Genomic DNA, 15,851 nt, shown 5'->3' with positions numbered 1-15,851 from the left:
TTCTTGGCTACTAATAGCTAATTGGCTAATATTGGTACATTTGATTAATATTGGTAATATTTTATGAAATAACTAATTTTTGTACTAATTTACTTATGAACTGACATAACTGATAATTTCCCAAAATTAAATTCATTTAGAATTTGCAAGAAAATAGGCGTCTGTCTATTTTGACTATTGCGGTTTAAGAAAACAAACAAAAAGATTGTACCTTTAAACCTCTGAGTTTTGAGAGTTCGCTATGTGTAAAGTTGGATTTCCCCCCCCCCCCCCTCTTTCCACCCGAGTTTTGCCGGCACTTAACGGGAGAACATCTACTAATCTAAAAACAAAAAATAATTGGTCTAATCCTGTTTGGGAATCGCTAACTATTTTTTCCATCCCAACAAACCAGATATGTTTTGACCTGCAATGTTATTAAAAGTAAATTGGCGAATATTGTTTAACCAAAAAATGAAATTTTAGTCAAAGCTAGAATTTAGAAGAACACAGGTTACTGATAATCGAAAGAATATGTAAAAGAGAGTAATTTGGGTAGCACGAATATAATCAGGAGAAAAACAAGTAAACCAAAGTATATTCCAATAGTATTTCGTGTCCTTACAATTGATCAGATATCTCCCTTTTATAGATATCTTGGAGATATGCGTTTTGCCCAAATCATAATGAGGCTATTATGAATAATTAAAGACATTGAATGCTACGTTACATAATCATTATATTCAATACAAATTCTCTAACGTATTCAGCATTTAATGCCTATTAAATACCGTATCTGCACTCTTTTCTATCGTCAGATCCATTCCTTTTGATTCTTGGATATAAATGACTTAAATAGGTACGGGCACTGAATCCTTCGAATAACTACTCGTGCCTCTTCCTTTGCCTTTGCTCGTTTCCGTTGCTGCTCGTGCCTCTTGGCTAATTGTAATTCTTTGACCATTTGACCAGTCCACGTGTCTTGACACGTCACCTTTATACATAAATATAATTTTTCCCAATACAGATAGTCCCCCCACTTTTCATTTATTCATCAGTTGAATATTTGGGAAGTGGATTTCATTAAAAGAGAATTTTTGTCACCATTAATGCTATGACAAAATTGACTCTTCAATTGTCGCTTCCATTTAATGCTCCGTACACGTGTCATTTTTCCATTGATTCTGCAGTTTTGCAGCCTTTTTCAAGGTTTTTTTATGGCTCCACTATTCACGAAGTGCCAGTTGTCATTATTATGGTCCTTCCATCACTGCATTTTTACCTTTGGCGGTTGCTTATCGATATAAATATAACTTCTTTCCTTGTCTTTTACCACATAAAGCTTATTGAATACTTAATTCTCCAAATCTCTGTTTACTTCTTCCTCACATCATTCTTCTTCGCTATGTCTTCACCAAATCCTAACCCTAGTAGAGTTCCCATTGTTGATACCTTCCCCAATGCCCCCATTAGGCATAGAAGGGGAGGTAGGCTTCGTAGCTTAGGATCTACTCGTGGTGGTTCGTCTATGCCTTCTCCTAGTTCTGGTCCTTCTTCTAGAACTAGAGGTTCCCTTTCTCACAAATCTTCTTCTAGGGATAAAGAACCTTCTGAACCATTACGCGAACCTTTAGTAGAGGAGATAGTCCCTACAGAATTATCTTTTTACCATGATAGAGAATCTCTTAGAAATCAGGTTTCCGCTTTAGATCGTGCTGATGCTTCCTCACTCAAATTACAGAAGTTTTGACTCTTGTAGTTCATAAAGACTGCCATTGGAGTAACGATTTTCCCATTATTATCCCTAATCCAAATCAGAGAGTTACTTCTTATTTGACTGGGTTCTCTTTTGTTTACACATACCCTTTCACTTTAGGGTTCAAACCAGCTATTGACCCAGTCATTCTTGAATTTTTCCGTTTCTTCAATGTCTGTTTGGGTCAAATTGGCCCAATCATATGGAGGGTTGTTGCCTGTTTAAGGCATTTAACTACTAAAGTTGAAGTTCCTTTTACTTTCCCTCACCTGATTTATCTTTACTCTCCTAGGCTTTTTCGCAATGGTGTTTTTACACTAGTAGCCATGAGCAAGAGGGTTTTGGTGAGCCCTGAAGATGACAAGGACCGTGGATGGTATGCCTAGTTTGTTGCTACCCCCACTGTTGGCTTAGTGGGTGAGGATGACGTTCCCTTCCCTGAGAAGTGAAATTTTGCACGTGAGTCTTTTATCCTTCTCGTATCTTTTCCCTTCAAGTTTATCAATTTCTCTAATTTTGCTTCTTTTTTTAGTAACCATGGGAGTTGTGGAGGATGTTCCCGATTTCCGTGGTTGGGTAGATAAATTGCTGAAGACCGCACCAATGGATGGTAGGTCTTGGAAAATACTTTCTAACCATTTCGGTTGGAAAGTAAAGACTCATGGTAAGAGTTTATATTTTGTTCTTTCAAGCCTATATTTTCCTTTATTGTTCTAACTTCCATCCTTCTTTTTATCAGGATTTGCTATTTGAGGAGTTACTGCAGAAGCAGTTGCGGCCTCTCGTGTCTCTTCGGGACCCCGTACTCCTTCGGGAACCCGTATCTCTTTAGAAAGAGCCCGAGAAATAGTCTTGGGTTCTTCTTCTGCGAAAAGGAAAGCTGTTGAAGAAGAAGACTCTAAAGAAGAGGAAGATGGGGGCTCCCTGGTGACTAGGACTCGAGCTAGGAGACGCATCGTCTCTGATGACGAAGCTGAAGTTTTCCCTCGTCTTTCTGTTTCTCTTACCGAACCTGTTGAAACCCAGTAATAATTCCTGACGATGATGTCACTCCCCATGATACTCGCGAGTCTATTGATCAACTTTTTATCAGTGGATTTGGCCGTGAAGGTTTAGGGCCTGTTTTAGATGAAATACCCGTATCTTCTTTTTCAAATCCCGTGCCTGTGATTCCTTCCTTACCAGCCCCAGCTATTTCTGTTCCTTCCTCTACTGTTTTCACCTCTTCTACTGCCCCTCCTTTGACAATTCCTCCTATCATTCATCATACGGAAGTGGGCTCTTCAAGTAGAAGTGCCGCTATGAGGAGGGTAATTATTGAAGTTCCTGCTGAGAGCAGCCTTTTGAGAAAGTCAGGTCAGGCAGATGTATGGTTGGAGCCTTTAATTGGCCCAATTGAAAAGCCAAGTTGGAGAGTCATAGTTCCCTGACTTTAATAAATGATATCGTGCATGCTACTTTGAAGGTATTTTCCTTCTCTTCCTTTTTTGCTTTATAATTTGACTATCTTTGGTATTCTTATTTTCCCCACCTTTTTAGGCCAATCTTATTGGCACAGAAATGATGAACAAAATCCCCCTATTGGAGAAGATAACACGTGATTCTCAGTTGGAGGCGATCAATTGGAAGGAACAATTCGAGAGTGCACAAATTTGATGTGGAAGACTTACAAGAGAGCAAGAGTACCTTAGAGTCTATGCTGATAAAGTGCGTGATTTGGAGAGCTCCCATGCCTCTCTTCAAGCTTCTTACAACTCCGCCTTGGCTGAAAATAAAGAGCTAAAGAATGAGATTGCTGATTGGGAAAAGGATTATGAGATCCTTGAAGAAAAATCTGTTGTTGAGGTAAGTTGGGCATTTTTGAATTCACGTCGTGATCCCCTAATTGAAGCTGGCCAAGAAAACTTCAACCTGGAGTCGGAGTTAGCTAAGATCAATGAAACCATTGAAAAAGCTCAGTAACTCAGGACTTCTCTTCTCCCGTGGTTGAAGCTCCCGTGAATGTTGAAGCTGATACGGGTATCCCAACTCTTTCAAGCCCAATCGAGCCTGTTGCTGCAAGCAGGTTGAAACCGCATCTGTTGATACACCTGCCCAAATTGAGCCCGCTGCTATTGATGCTCCTGCTTCAGTTCCACAAACTTCTCAGTCACCAGTTTTAATCATTTGAATGATTTTGTTTTGTTTTTATTTTCGAAAATTGTAATCAAACCCTTAGCTTCATTTGAGGGTTGATTTACAAGTCCCCAAGTCTTTTATGGGGCAATCTGTATAAACAATTTCATAATTTATGACTAAGTTCGAACTAGTCTTAGATTTTTTACATATTAAGAAGTTTTTCATGTTATTATCTTAAACTTCTGTTTGCTTTATTCTTGCCTTTATTTTTAAGGACTTACAGAATAATTTGCATTTTTGTTTTTCGAAAATGCTTCTATTTACCTCATGACTAATTAATTTAAACATGAATTTTATAAAAGAGGGCCCTTTTATATTTCGACATTTAATGAAGAAGACGTCTCAACTTCATAATGGTATTATCATACGATAAAAGAAATAGAAACACATGTTTCTTTGAAATAACTTTGACAAGTTTTTATTTTTGAACCTTGTCGAGTTCCAAATAAAACTTTACATGTATTTGAATTACATCTATAACTTTCTCGTAAATATTTTTCTTGTAACAGATTTTTACAAAAGAAGAATAATAGACACGAGGTTTTTCCTTATAACCCGTTTTAGTACATAGCCTTTACCCTAACTATAGTGAGGTTTTTCTTTGGCCTTAGCTCGTGGCTCCATCTCGTGACTTTGTAACTTTTACTCTGCACTTAACTCTTTTAGGATTGTTTTTTCCTCAATCTTCTTTGCCTTATTTATACACATGTCTGTGTATATTATGTAGTCCCCCAAGTGTTTGAGTGTTGAAGTATGAAGTCTCGAACACTTGATAGTTTCTCTCATTTGTTCCTTTTCCTGAAAAGGAAAAACAAACGGGACTCGGAGGTGCGATTATAGATAAAGACTGCTTAACCCATTTGAATTTCTATCAGAATAATTGTAACCCTAGTCCAGGATTTTTAGGTTATTCCATGTGCCTTACAGGTCGTGACTCATCATTTAGTACGGGTTAGATTTTTGCCTATCATCTAAAATCGTTAGTAAAATTGTAACAATTCAAAAATTAAATTTAAAATAGTGATACCTGACCGTGGGTATTCCTTAGAAATAGTATCTCTTCAAATGAACAACATTCCAATGTGAAGGTAGTATCTTGCCATCCATTGTCTCCAGTTCATATGCTCCCTTTCCTGCAATATCACGAACTCTATAGGGTCCTTCCCATGTTGGACTTAATTTACCCGTGTTAGCTATCTTTGTAGATGGAAAAACCTTTTTAAGCACGAAGTCCCCAACTTTGAAGAATCTGAGGCGTGCTTTTCGGTTATAATATCACTATATGACTTGCTTTTGTGCTGCCATTCTTATTAATGCAACTTCTCTCCTCCCTTCGAGTAAATCTAGATTGACCCGCATCTCCTCGTTATTAGATTCTTGTGTCGCCTGTCTGAATCGTGTACTCGATTCTCCTATCTCAACTGGAATTAAAGGCAGCTCCATAAACCAATGAAAACGGTGTTTCTCCCGTGCTTGTTTTTGAAGTTGTGCGATATGCACATAAAACTCCAGGTAACACTTCAGGCTAGTTACCTTTTGATTCCTCCAATCGCTTCTTTAAATTGTTGATAATAACCGTGTTTGTTGATTCTGCTTGCCCATTACCCACCGAGTGATAAGGTGTAGACGTAATCCTTTTAATTTGCCACCTTTGAAAGAATTTCGTGATTTGAGCTCCAATAAATTGAGGGCCATTATCACATACGATATCCTTTGGTACACTGAACCGGCATATGATATTCCGCCAAATAAAATCTTTGACTTCCTTTCTCGCACCTGTTTGAATGCTCCTGCCTCTACCCATTTAGTAAAATAATCAGTGAGAACAAGCAAAAACTTTACCTATCCTTTTGTTTGTGGTAATGGACCCACGATATCCATTCCCCATTTCATAAATGGCCACGGCATAATGGTCGGATGTAATAACTCCGCAGGTCTATGCATATTGTTACCGTACCTTTGACATTTATCACATTTTGCCACGAAACTTTCTGCTTCTTCTTCCATTTTAGGCCAGTAATAACCTGCCCTAATTAAGGTTCATACCAGTGACCTTCCTCCTGCGTGATTCCCGCAATGTCCCTCGTGTATTTCTCTCATTACATACTCCGTTTGCGAAGGTCTGAGACATCTTACTAAGGGACCATTGAACATTTTACGATATAGATTGCCTAGCTTTAAGCAGTACCGAGCAGCCTTTTTTCGAAGCGCATGAGCTTTTTTCTTATCATCAGGGACGGTACCATAATGCAAAAAAGCAACAATCTCGTTCCTCCAATCCCAAGTTAAATTATTAAAATTTACCTCATTCTTATCAGGATCGAGAACTGAATGAAATAAATGTATAACTGAGGTGTTTGCATCACTTGCCACATCAGCTGCAGATGCAAGATTAGCTACGGCGTCCGCTTTAACATTTTCATCCCTTGATATTTGTATAACTTTCCAGGTCTAAAATTGCTTTATTAATTCTCGTACCTTTTCTAAGTACTGTTGCATCCTTGCTTCCCTATCTGTATAAGTCCCCAGCATTTGATTAACCACGAGTTGCGAATCACTCTTGATTATAATCTGATTTATGCCAAGTTCTCGTGCCAATTCTAGACCTGCAATCACAGCCTCATACTCCGCTTCATTGTTAGTTATAGAGTGACATTTAATAGCTAGTCGAATGGTTTTACCCGTAGGTGGTACCAAAACAATCCCTAAACCTGCACCTTTTACGTTAGATGAACCATCAGTGAATAAAGTCCAAGTTCCTGGGTTAGCTCCATTGAACACCTGTAATTCCTTCTTTGCTTCTAATTGCATCCCTTGGCTAAAATTAACCACGAAATCAGCTAATACTTGTGATTTTATAGCAGTTCTAGGTTGGTACGTGATTTCGTATTCACTTAACTCTATAGCCCACTTAGCCAACCTACCTGATAACTCATGTTTATGTAATATATTACGTAAAGTGTAGGCAGTTACTACAACAATAGGATGATACTGAAAGTAAGGTCTTAACTTCCTAGATGCCATGATTAATGCAAGTGCAAGTTTTTCTAACTGAGGATACCGCATCTCCGCATCTAACAAAGATTTACTAACATAATAGATGGGGGATTATTTACCTTGTTCTTCTTGGACCAAAATAGCGCTTACCGCTACTTCTAAAATAGCAAGGTAAATGAGTAGTCTTTCCCCAACCTTTGGTTTTGCCAGCAAAGGTGGATTTGATAAGTACATTTTCAAATTCCTGAGTGCCTGTTGACATTCCTCATTCCATTCAAAATGATCCTGCTTTTTAAGGGCTGAGAAGAATTTAAAACACTTCTCTGATGATTTTGAAATGAATCTTCCCAAGGCTGCAATTCTCCCTGTTAATCTTTGAACTTCTTTCTTGTTTGAAAGTATATCGGGGATTTCTTCAATGGCCTTAATCTGTGCAGGATTCACTTCAATACCACGGTTAGAAACAAGAAAACCCAAAAACTTACCTGATGCAACGCCAAATGCACATTTCTCAGGATTTAACTTCATATTAAATTTGCGCAAAATTGAAAAAGTGTCAGATAAGTGTGATATGTGATCTTTTGAATACTGAGTTTTAACAAGCATATCATCTATATATACTTCCATAGTTTTTCCTAAATGCTCTTGAAACATTTTGGTAACTAACCTCTAATACGTTGCACCTGCATTCTTTAGACCAAAGGGCATTACTTTATAACAGTAAGTCCCCCTGTCTGTTATGAATGAAGTTTTTTCTTTATCTCCCGGATCCATTTTAATCTGATTATAACCTGAATATGCATCTAAAAAACTTAATAGCTCATGACCTGCAGTTGCATCAATCAATTGATCTATGTGTGGTAGTAGAAAAGAATCTTTAGGGCAGGCTTTATTAAGATGTGTGTAATCTACACAAACCCGCCCTTTACCGTTCTTCTTTGGAACCACAACAGTATTAGCTAACCAGTTAGGATACTTTACCTCATGAATGGAACCGATTGTAAGCAATTTTTGGACTTTTTCTTGAATCATCTGATTCTTGAAAGTTCCTTGCTTTCTTTTCTTTTGTTTAACAGGAGGGTATGATGGATCTTCATTTAGTTTATGAGTCATCACCTCTGGTGGTATGCCTGTCATGTCATAGTGGGACCAAGCAAAGCAATCCACGTTATTTTTCAGAAATTCAATTAACTTACCTCTCATACCTTGGCTAAGATTGGCCCCAACGTAGACTTTCTTATCAGGCCATTGAGCAAATAACACGATAGGCTATAATTCCTCTATTGTTGTTTTGATATTTTCATTCTCTTCTAGTTCTTGAATGGTATCAGGCCTTGAATCTACATTTGTTTGCCCTTGTTCAGTTGAGGTTTGTGTTGTGGTGTCCTCAACTGCCTTCTGTGATTGCTATTTACCTTCACTTCTCATGCTTGTATCTGCAATGGAGTTGATAGCCCTGGATGTATGTTGATCTCCACGAATTTGACAGATTCCCCGTGGCGATGGAAATTTAATAACCTGATGCAAGGTTGAAGGAACAACATCCATTTCGTGGATCCATGGTCTCCCAAGAATTATGTTGTAAGCCATCTCCATGTCTACTACCTGGAACTTTGTATCTTTGATGACTCCTTCAGTAAATGTGGTAAGTGTTACCTCTCCTTTCGTGACAACACTGGAATTATCAAATCCAGATAGAGTATGCGCCTTTGGTATTACTCTATCTTCAGGTTGCATCTCACGTAATACTCTTAGCAAAATAATATTCACGGAACTACCTGGATCAATCAAAACTCGTTTTACATTAGTATCATATACAATTAAAGATATTACCAGTGCATTGTTATGAGGGGTTAATACGACATCTGCATCTGCATCATTGAATGTAATGTTGTCTTCCTCTAAGACATGCCGCACCCATTTTCCTTGGGTAATTTTCACTTTGGAAATTTTGCTAGCTGCAGTATATGATATACCATTGATGTCTTCACCCCCACTCATAACGTTGACAGTTCTTTTGGGGAAGGTGGTTTTGGAGGCTCCTGTCTGTTCTTCATGTAAGCTTGATTGCCTTTCTTACTGAACAACTTAGTAAGATATCCTTGTTTTAATAAATGATCAACTTCACTTTGTAAAAATCTGCAATCTGCTATTTTATGTCTGTGGTCATTATGAAACTCGCACCAATGATCAGGGTTGTGCCTGTTTGGATTCGATCTCATTTCCTTTGGCCATCGAACCTTATCCCCCATGCTTCTCAAAACAGCCACGTGCTCAGAGTGCTGACGTTGAAGTTGTAACCACCGAATCTCGCTTTTAAATTTCTATCATCATCTCGTGACTCATAGTTGTTTCGCTCGTTCCTGAATCTTGATGAAGAACCTGATTCTCTATTTCTTGATCTGTGATCGTACCTTTGATTGTCCTGCTTTGATCGTGAGTCCTTTCCCACAGGTCCCATATACGGCTCGTACCTGTTTTTACCAAATTTGTTTCGGTCTCCGCACGTCTTGAACTTACATTTTCTTCTTTTTTGAAATTGCAGAACAGTATCTTCTTCGATCCTCAGCTTCGTTCTATACCTGTTATAAACATCATTCCACGTTGTATCTGGGAATTCACGAAGGTTTTCCTTGAGTTTCCTCGTAGCTTCCGAGATTTTCTCATTCAAGTTGCTTGTGAAAGCTATAGCTGCCCAATTATCAGGTACACGGGGTAAGGTCATTCTTTCACGTCGGAACCTATCCACGAATTCTCTAAGCAATTCTGAGTTCCCTTGCTTGATCTTGAAAATATCTTCCATTCTTTTTTCGACTTTTTGAGCTCCCGAGTGTGGTTTAATGAAAGAATCTGCAAGCTCAGCAAAAGAGTTTATAGAATTTTCGGGTAAAAGAGAATACCATGTTAATGCACCCTTGGTGAGTGTTTCACCGAATTTTTTGACTAATACTGATTCAATCTCCTACTTAGTCAAATCGTTGCCTTTTACGCCTATTGTGAATGTAATCACGTGATCTCGTGGGTCTGTTGTTCCATTGTATTTTGGAATATCAGGCATTTTGAATTTCTTTGGAATTGGAAGGGGAGCAGCATTTGGCTTCCAAGGTTGTTGAGAATATTTATCCATATCTACCCCTTTGATTACGGGCGGCACCCCGGGTATTTGCTCTATGCGGTCACTTTGCTCCTTGAGCTGTTTCTGCAATGTTATCTGAATTAACTAAATTACCTGGTTCTCCCTCTTGCGATTCACTGGGAGTTCCACCGCTTCCTGAATTAACAAGCCCGGGACGAGGGTTCTCTAGAGTGTTGTTATTTGGAGTAGGTGTGGGTGGTGCAGCAGGTAACTGGCTAACCAAGGCCTGAACGACTTTATTGACCTGTGCGGTAATAAGTTTTTGCAAAGCCTTATACATAGCTTCAACATTTTCGAATTGAGCCTGTCCATCTGTATGAGATCCCTCAGGAGTTCCTTCACGAAATCGCCGAGGAGAGCCTCGTGGAGAAATAATCAGTGTGTTATTATCCTGAGGGTCTCTCTGAAGTTGTTGGTTTGTATGGTCTTGGTTTTCTTGAATATTGTCATTGTTGTTCGACATAGTTGATGCAACAAGGAAAGTTAAACGAAAAGAAAATAGATTATCAGATTTTCGGTAACGGAACCAATTTGTTTAACCAAAAATGGAATTTTAGTCAAAGCTAGAATTTAGAAGAACACGGGTTACTAATAATCGAAAGAATATGTAAAAGAGAGTAATTTGGGTAGCAAGAATATAATCAGGAGAAAAACAAGTAAACCAAAGTATATTCCAATAGTATTTCGTGTCCTTACAATTGATCAGATATCTCCCTTTTATAGATATCTTGGAGATATGCGTTTTTCCCAAATCATAATGAGGCTATTATGAATAATTAAAGACATTAAATGCTACGTTACATAATCATAATATTTAATACAAATTCTCTAACGTATTCAACATTTAATGCCTATTAAATACCGTATCTGCACTCTTTTCTATCGTCAGATCCATTCCTTTTGATTCTTGGATATAAATGACTTAAATAGGTACGGGCACTGAATCCTTCGAATAACCTCCTGTGCCTCTTCCTTTGCCTTTGCTCGTTTCCATTGCTGCTCGTGCCTCTTGGCTAATTGTAATTCTTTGACCATTTGACCAGTATGCGTGTCTTGACACGTCACCTTTATACATAAATACAATTTTTTCCAATATAAATATGTCATTATTTTATTGAATTTGATTAAAAAACCATTTAACATAATGGTTTGCAATGTGAAAAAGATAAAGTAACTAGTTGGTCAGGTGCTAAGTGCCAAAAGTTTCCACATAGGGAAAAAATATGCCTCTTAATATAAAAACTTTTCATTCATGATTTTCCAAAAAAAAAATGTTATCCAAGTGAAGAAGGGTAGAGGGGCGGATCCATTATCCATCAAATTTTGAACTATGCATCGGGATTTCGGCTACAAAAAAACAAGATTAGCCAATCTAATCTATACCAACAAAACTGATATCTTTATCGTCAATTATTAAGAATATAGCAACAAGCACATCTAGAAAAATCAATTAGCAGGAAAAACTTTTGCAGGTTTGAAAAACATAAACAACAATGGGAGAGTGAAAAATCACCAAAACTAATCCAGGAAAGAGGGTTCATATTGTAGTAATTGAGAGCAAAAATTTCAATAACACTATTTCAATATTCTTTGTAAGCAGTTACACGAATTAGCGTGAGTCGTGCTGGGTACTATCCTAAAAAATTATTTCAGCAGTGCAAAATATTTCTTCAGGATTAAACTAGCTTACCTCTATTTTATTTAGAGGATACATGAATCAGCAAAATTAAATATTACAAACCCTACTAGCAAGTAGAAAAAGTAAATAAGAAAGGAAACAATTAATGTTTAATATTGGACAACAAAAGAAGAAGGTAGGCGTGAAAGGAAAGGAGAGGAATGATGTTTTTTTGCTGATGGTCACTTCCTTGGCAAGTGACAGCCTATTTATAGTTGTAATTGCATGAAGCTTGAATTTTGCATGGCAAAAACGTGGCTGAACATTTGCCACTTTTTAATCTTCTTTTGCCACTAATCATAACCTTCTAGAAGGGCTAAAACACTTATCCAAAGGGCATTAAAATATTGCCACAGTTCCCCACTATTTAAAGGTCTTTTGAAATAAACTTGCTGGATTTGTATGGTCTAAATGTAATAGGTTTGGTGTCTTCTAGAATATGAACCAAACTTAAATCAATAAAAATTTAACTCACAGAATTACTGGTGAAATTTAATATTTCTATGAACCAATAACTCTCATTTTAAGTCAGAGATTTTATCAATCACACTTCGACCCTCAATATTTTGTTGTTCAACGCGGTTTTCCGCCACTAGGCCATGCGCATGCCTGGTGATTCATGAGAGCTCTAAAGATTTGACCAAAATCTCATAGGAGCGGCCCACTCCACTCTCATATAGGTGAATTCATCAAGTGTATACTGCTTTTAAATACACCATTCATAAGGACTATGAATTTCATTAATAGTTATAAATCAGCCTCTCAATTAGTAGCAGTCAAACACTCTCTTTTAGTGGTTCAGTTCCAATATCGACTTGTTATTACCCATATGAACCCACTTCATGGGATCTCTAATCACATAGGTTGGGTTACCATTTCTATTGACAACATGTCGGCATTAACCCCATCTCTTTTGAGGTTTGAAGAATTAATTTTCTTCCTATGAGTTTAGTCAGAGGATCAGCCAAATTTATCTCTGACTTCACATAGTCAATGAAAATTATTCCATCTCTCAACAACTGTTTTATGACATCATGTCTCAATTTAATGTGTCTACTTTTACAATTATAAGATTTATTCTTTGCTATATCTATTGTTGCCTGGTAATCACAATGTATAGACACATGAGGCAATACGTCCTTTATTAAAGGGATATTAACTAAGAAGTTTCTTAGCCACTTAGCCTCAAAACCAGCTAACTCTAGAGCTACAAACTCTGATTCCATAGTCAATCTAGCAATGATCGTCTGTTTAGCTGTTTTCAAGATATTGCACCACCACCAAGGGTGAATACATATTCACTCGTGGATTTTGTCTCATCTGAATTAGAGATCCAGTTTGCATCACTGTACCCTTCTAAAGTAGAAGGAAATCCACAATATAGGATACCATAATTCATGGTTCCTCTCAAATATTTCATTAGTCTATCTAATGCAGACCAATGCTCTCTGTTGGGATTATGAGTATATCTGCTCAGTCTACACACTCATATGCTATATCAGGCCTTTTAAAATTCATTAAATGCATCAGACTCCCAATAATCTGAGCATATTTAGACTGAGCAACTGGGTCACCATTATTCTTTTTCAACTTAGAGTTAGCATCAAAAGGAGTGCTCACAGATGTGACATTAAAATATTCAAACTTCTTAAGAAGTCTCTCAACATAATGTTCTTGAGACAATATTATGTCATATTTACTCCTTATAACTTTAACTCCCAATATCATATTTACTTCACCCAGATCTTTCATATCAAAATTAGCAGATAAAAATAATTTATTACTTTGTACAATATTTAAACTTGTACAAAATATAAGCATGTCATCAACATACAGATATATTATCACATAATCATTGTCTACCACTTTAGTATAAACACATTTATCCACCTCAACTGAAGAAAAATTGTCTCTCAGTAAGACTTATTCAAATTTCTCATACCACTGCTTAGGAGCTTGTTTAAGGCTATAAAGAGATTTAATTAATTTACAAACTTTATTTTCTAGTCCAGGAATGACACAGCCTTCAGGTTGAACCATATAAATCTCTTCTTCTAAATCACCATTTAGAAAAGCAGTTTTCACATCCATTTGGTGGATAAAAAGCTTACGGATTAAAGCTAAGGCAATTAAAATTCGAATAGAAGAAATTCTAGTCACTCGTGCAAATGTATCAAAATAATCTATATTTTGTTTTTGAGAAGAACCTTTTGCTACTAACTGAGCTTTATATTTATCTAAAGATCCATCAGGATTAAATTTTCTTTTGAAAATCCATTTACAACCAATAGGCTTTGCACCAGGAGGTAAATCAGTTAAAATCCATGTATTATTTTTCTTAATAAAATCAATTTCAACTTTTATTGTCTCTTTCTAATATTTAGCATCAGAAGAAGATATAGATTCAAAATAATTTGATGGTTCATTATCGACAAGAAAAGTTTGAAAATTATTTCCATATGAAAAATATTATTTCCTAGGCCTTTTACTCCTTCACAATTCCTCATTAGAGGTAATTTCATTATTTGTTTCAACAGGTATATTATAAATTTTATCAGATAGTGGAAAAATATGCTCAAAGAATTTTGCATTCTTTGTCTCAATTATACTATTGCAATCAAGCACATCACTTTTTAAAATAATAAATCTATATGCAGCACTATGTTCAACATATCCAATAAACATGCAATCGGCAGTTTTAGAACCTATTTTTCTCTTTTTAGGTTCAGGCAAAAGAACTTTAGCAAGGCACCCCCACACTTTTAAATATTTCAAATTAGGTTTATAACCCTTCCATAATTCATAAGGAGTTTTGCATGTTTTCTATATGGTATTCTATTTTATAAGTGACATGCAGATAAAATAGCTTCACCCCACAAGTTATCAGGAGCATTAGAACTAACTAACATAGAGTTCATCATTTCTTTCAATGTTCTATTTTTTCTTTCAGCTACTCCATTCGACTCAGGTGAATAAGGCGGAGTTACTTCATGAATAATTCCATTATTTTCACAAAATTTATTTAAAGATAAATATTCTCCACCTTTATCTAATCTAATTCTCTTGATTTTTTTACTAAGTTGATTTTCAACATCAGTATTATAAGAAATAAAAGCATTAAATGCATCATCTTTGTTCCTAAGCAAATACAATTTAGTATATCTAGAAAAATCATCAATAAAAGTCACATAATATCTTTTACCACCTCTAGTCATAGTCTGCTTCAAGTCCGCCTAAATCAGTGTGAATTAAAGATAACAATTCAGTTTCTCTATTTACGAAAAAATAAGTCTAGTACTTTTAGCTTCAACACATATTTCACACTTGTTAATATTATTTGAGTCTAAACTAGATATTAATCCTAGTGACTGCATTTTCTTTATATATGTGACATTAACATGTCCTAGTCTAGCATGTCATAGAGAAATAGATTAAACCATATACGTAGAAGTAGATACATTTCCATTGATAACATCAGAAATATTAAGTACAAAGAGTCCTTGATTATAATAGCCCTTTCCCACAAATACATTATTTATTGTCATTATAGTCTTATCAGATTCAAATGACACTTTCACTCCGGCTCTTCCCAACAAGGATACAGAGATCAAGTTTGCCCTCATAGTAGGAACATGCAATACATCAATAAGGGCTAAAGGTTTTCCCGAAGTGAGTTTCAGGAGAACTTTACCCTTGCCCAAGACTTTGGTAGTACTTGAGTCTCCAAGGTAGACCTCTTCTCTATCATCCTCTAGAGGAGTATAAGAGGAAAATGCTTCTCGATTTGCACAAATGTGCCGAGTAGCCCCAGAGTCTATCACTCATTCTTTTGCATGTGCTGCAATGTTTACTTGAGAAATGGCAGATGCAATAATATCACCTCCTTCAGCTAAGTTAGCCTTAGGAGTATTTAGTTTTTCCTTTGTCATTTCCTGATTTGTACCTGCACTGTGAGGCATGATGGCCCGGTTTTCCACAAACAAAACAAGAGCCTTTTTTTCTTTTAAGGTTAGGATTTTTAGGCTTGCAACCTTAAGACTTATTCTCGTACCTTTTGCGATTGTTCTTGCTGCTTTGCACTAAGTTTGCTTTAAGAGCGGTCATCCTAGCTTTGGCAAATTCTTTTC

Source organism: Nicotiana tabacum, chromosome 6, assembly GCF_000715075.1.
Source record: "Nicotiana tabacum cultivar K326 chromosome 6, ASM71507v2, whole genome shotgun sequence".
Lineage (NCBI taxonomy): Eukaryota > Viridiplantae > Streptophyta > Magnoliopsida > Solanales > Solanaceae > Nicotiana > Nicotiana tabacum.
The sequence above is the reverse complement of the archived record's forward strand: the minus strand, read 5'-3'. Positions refer to the sequence as shown.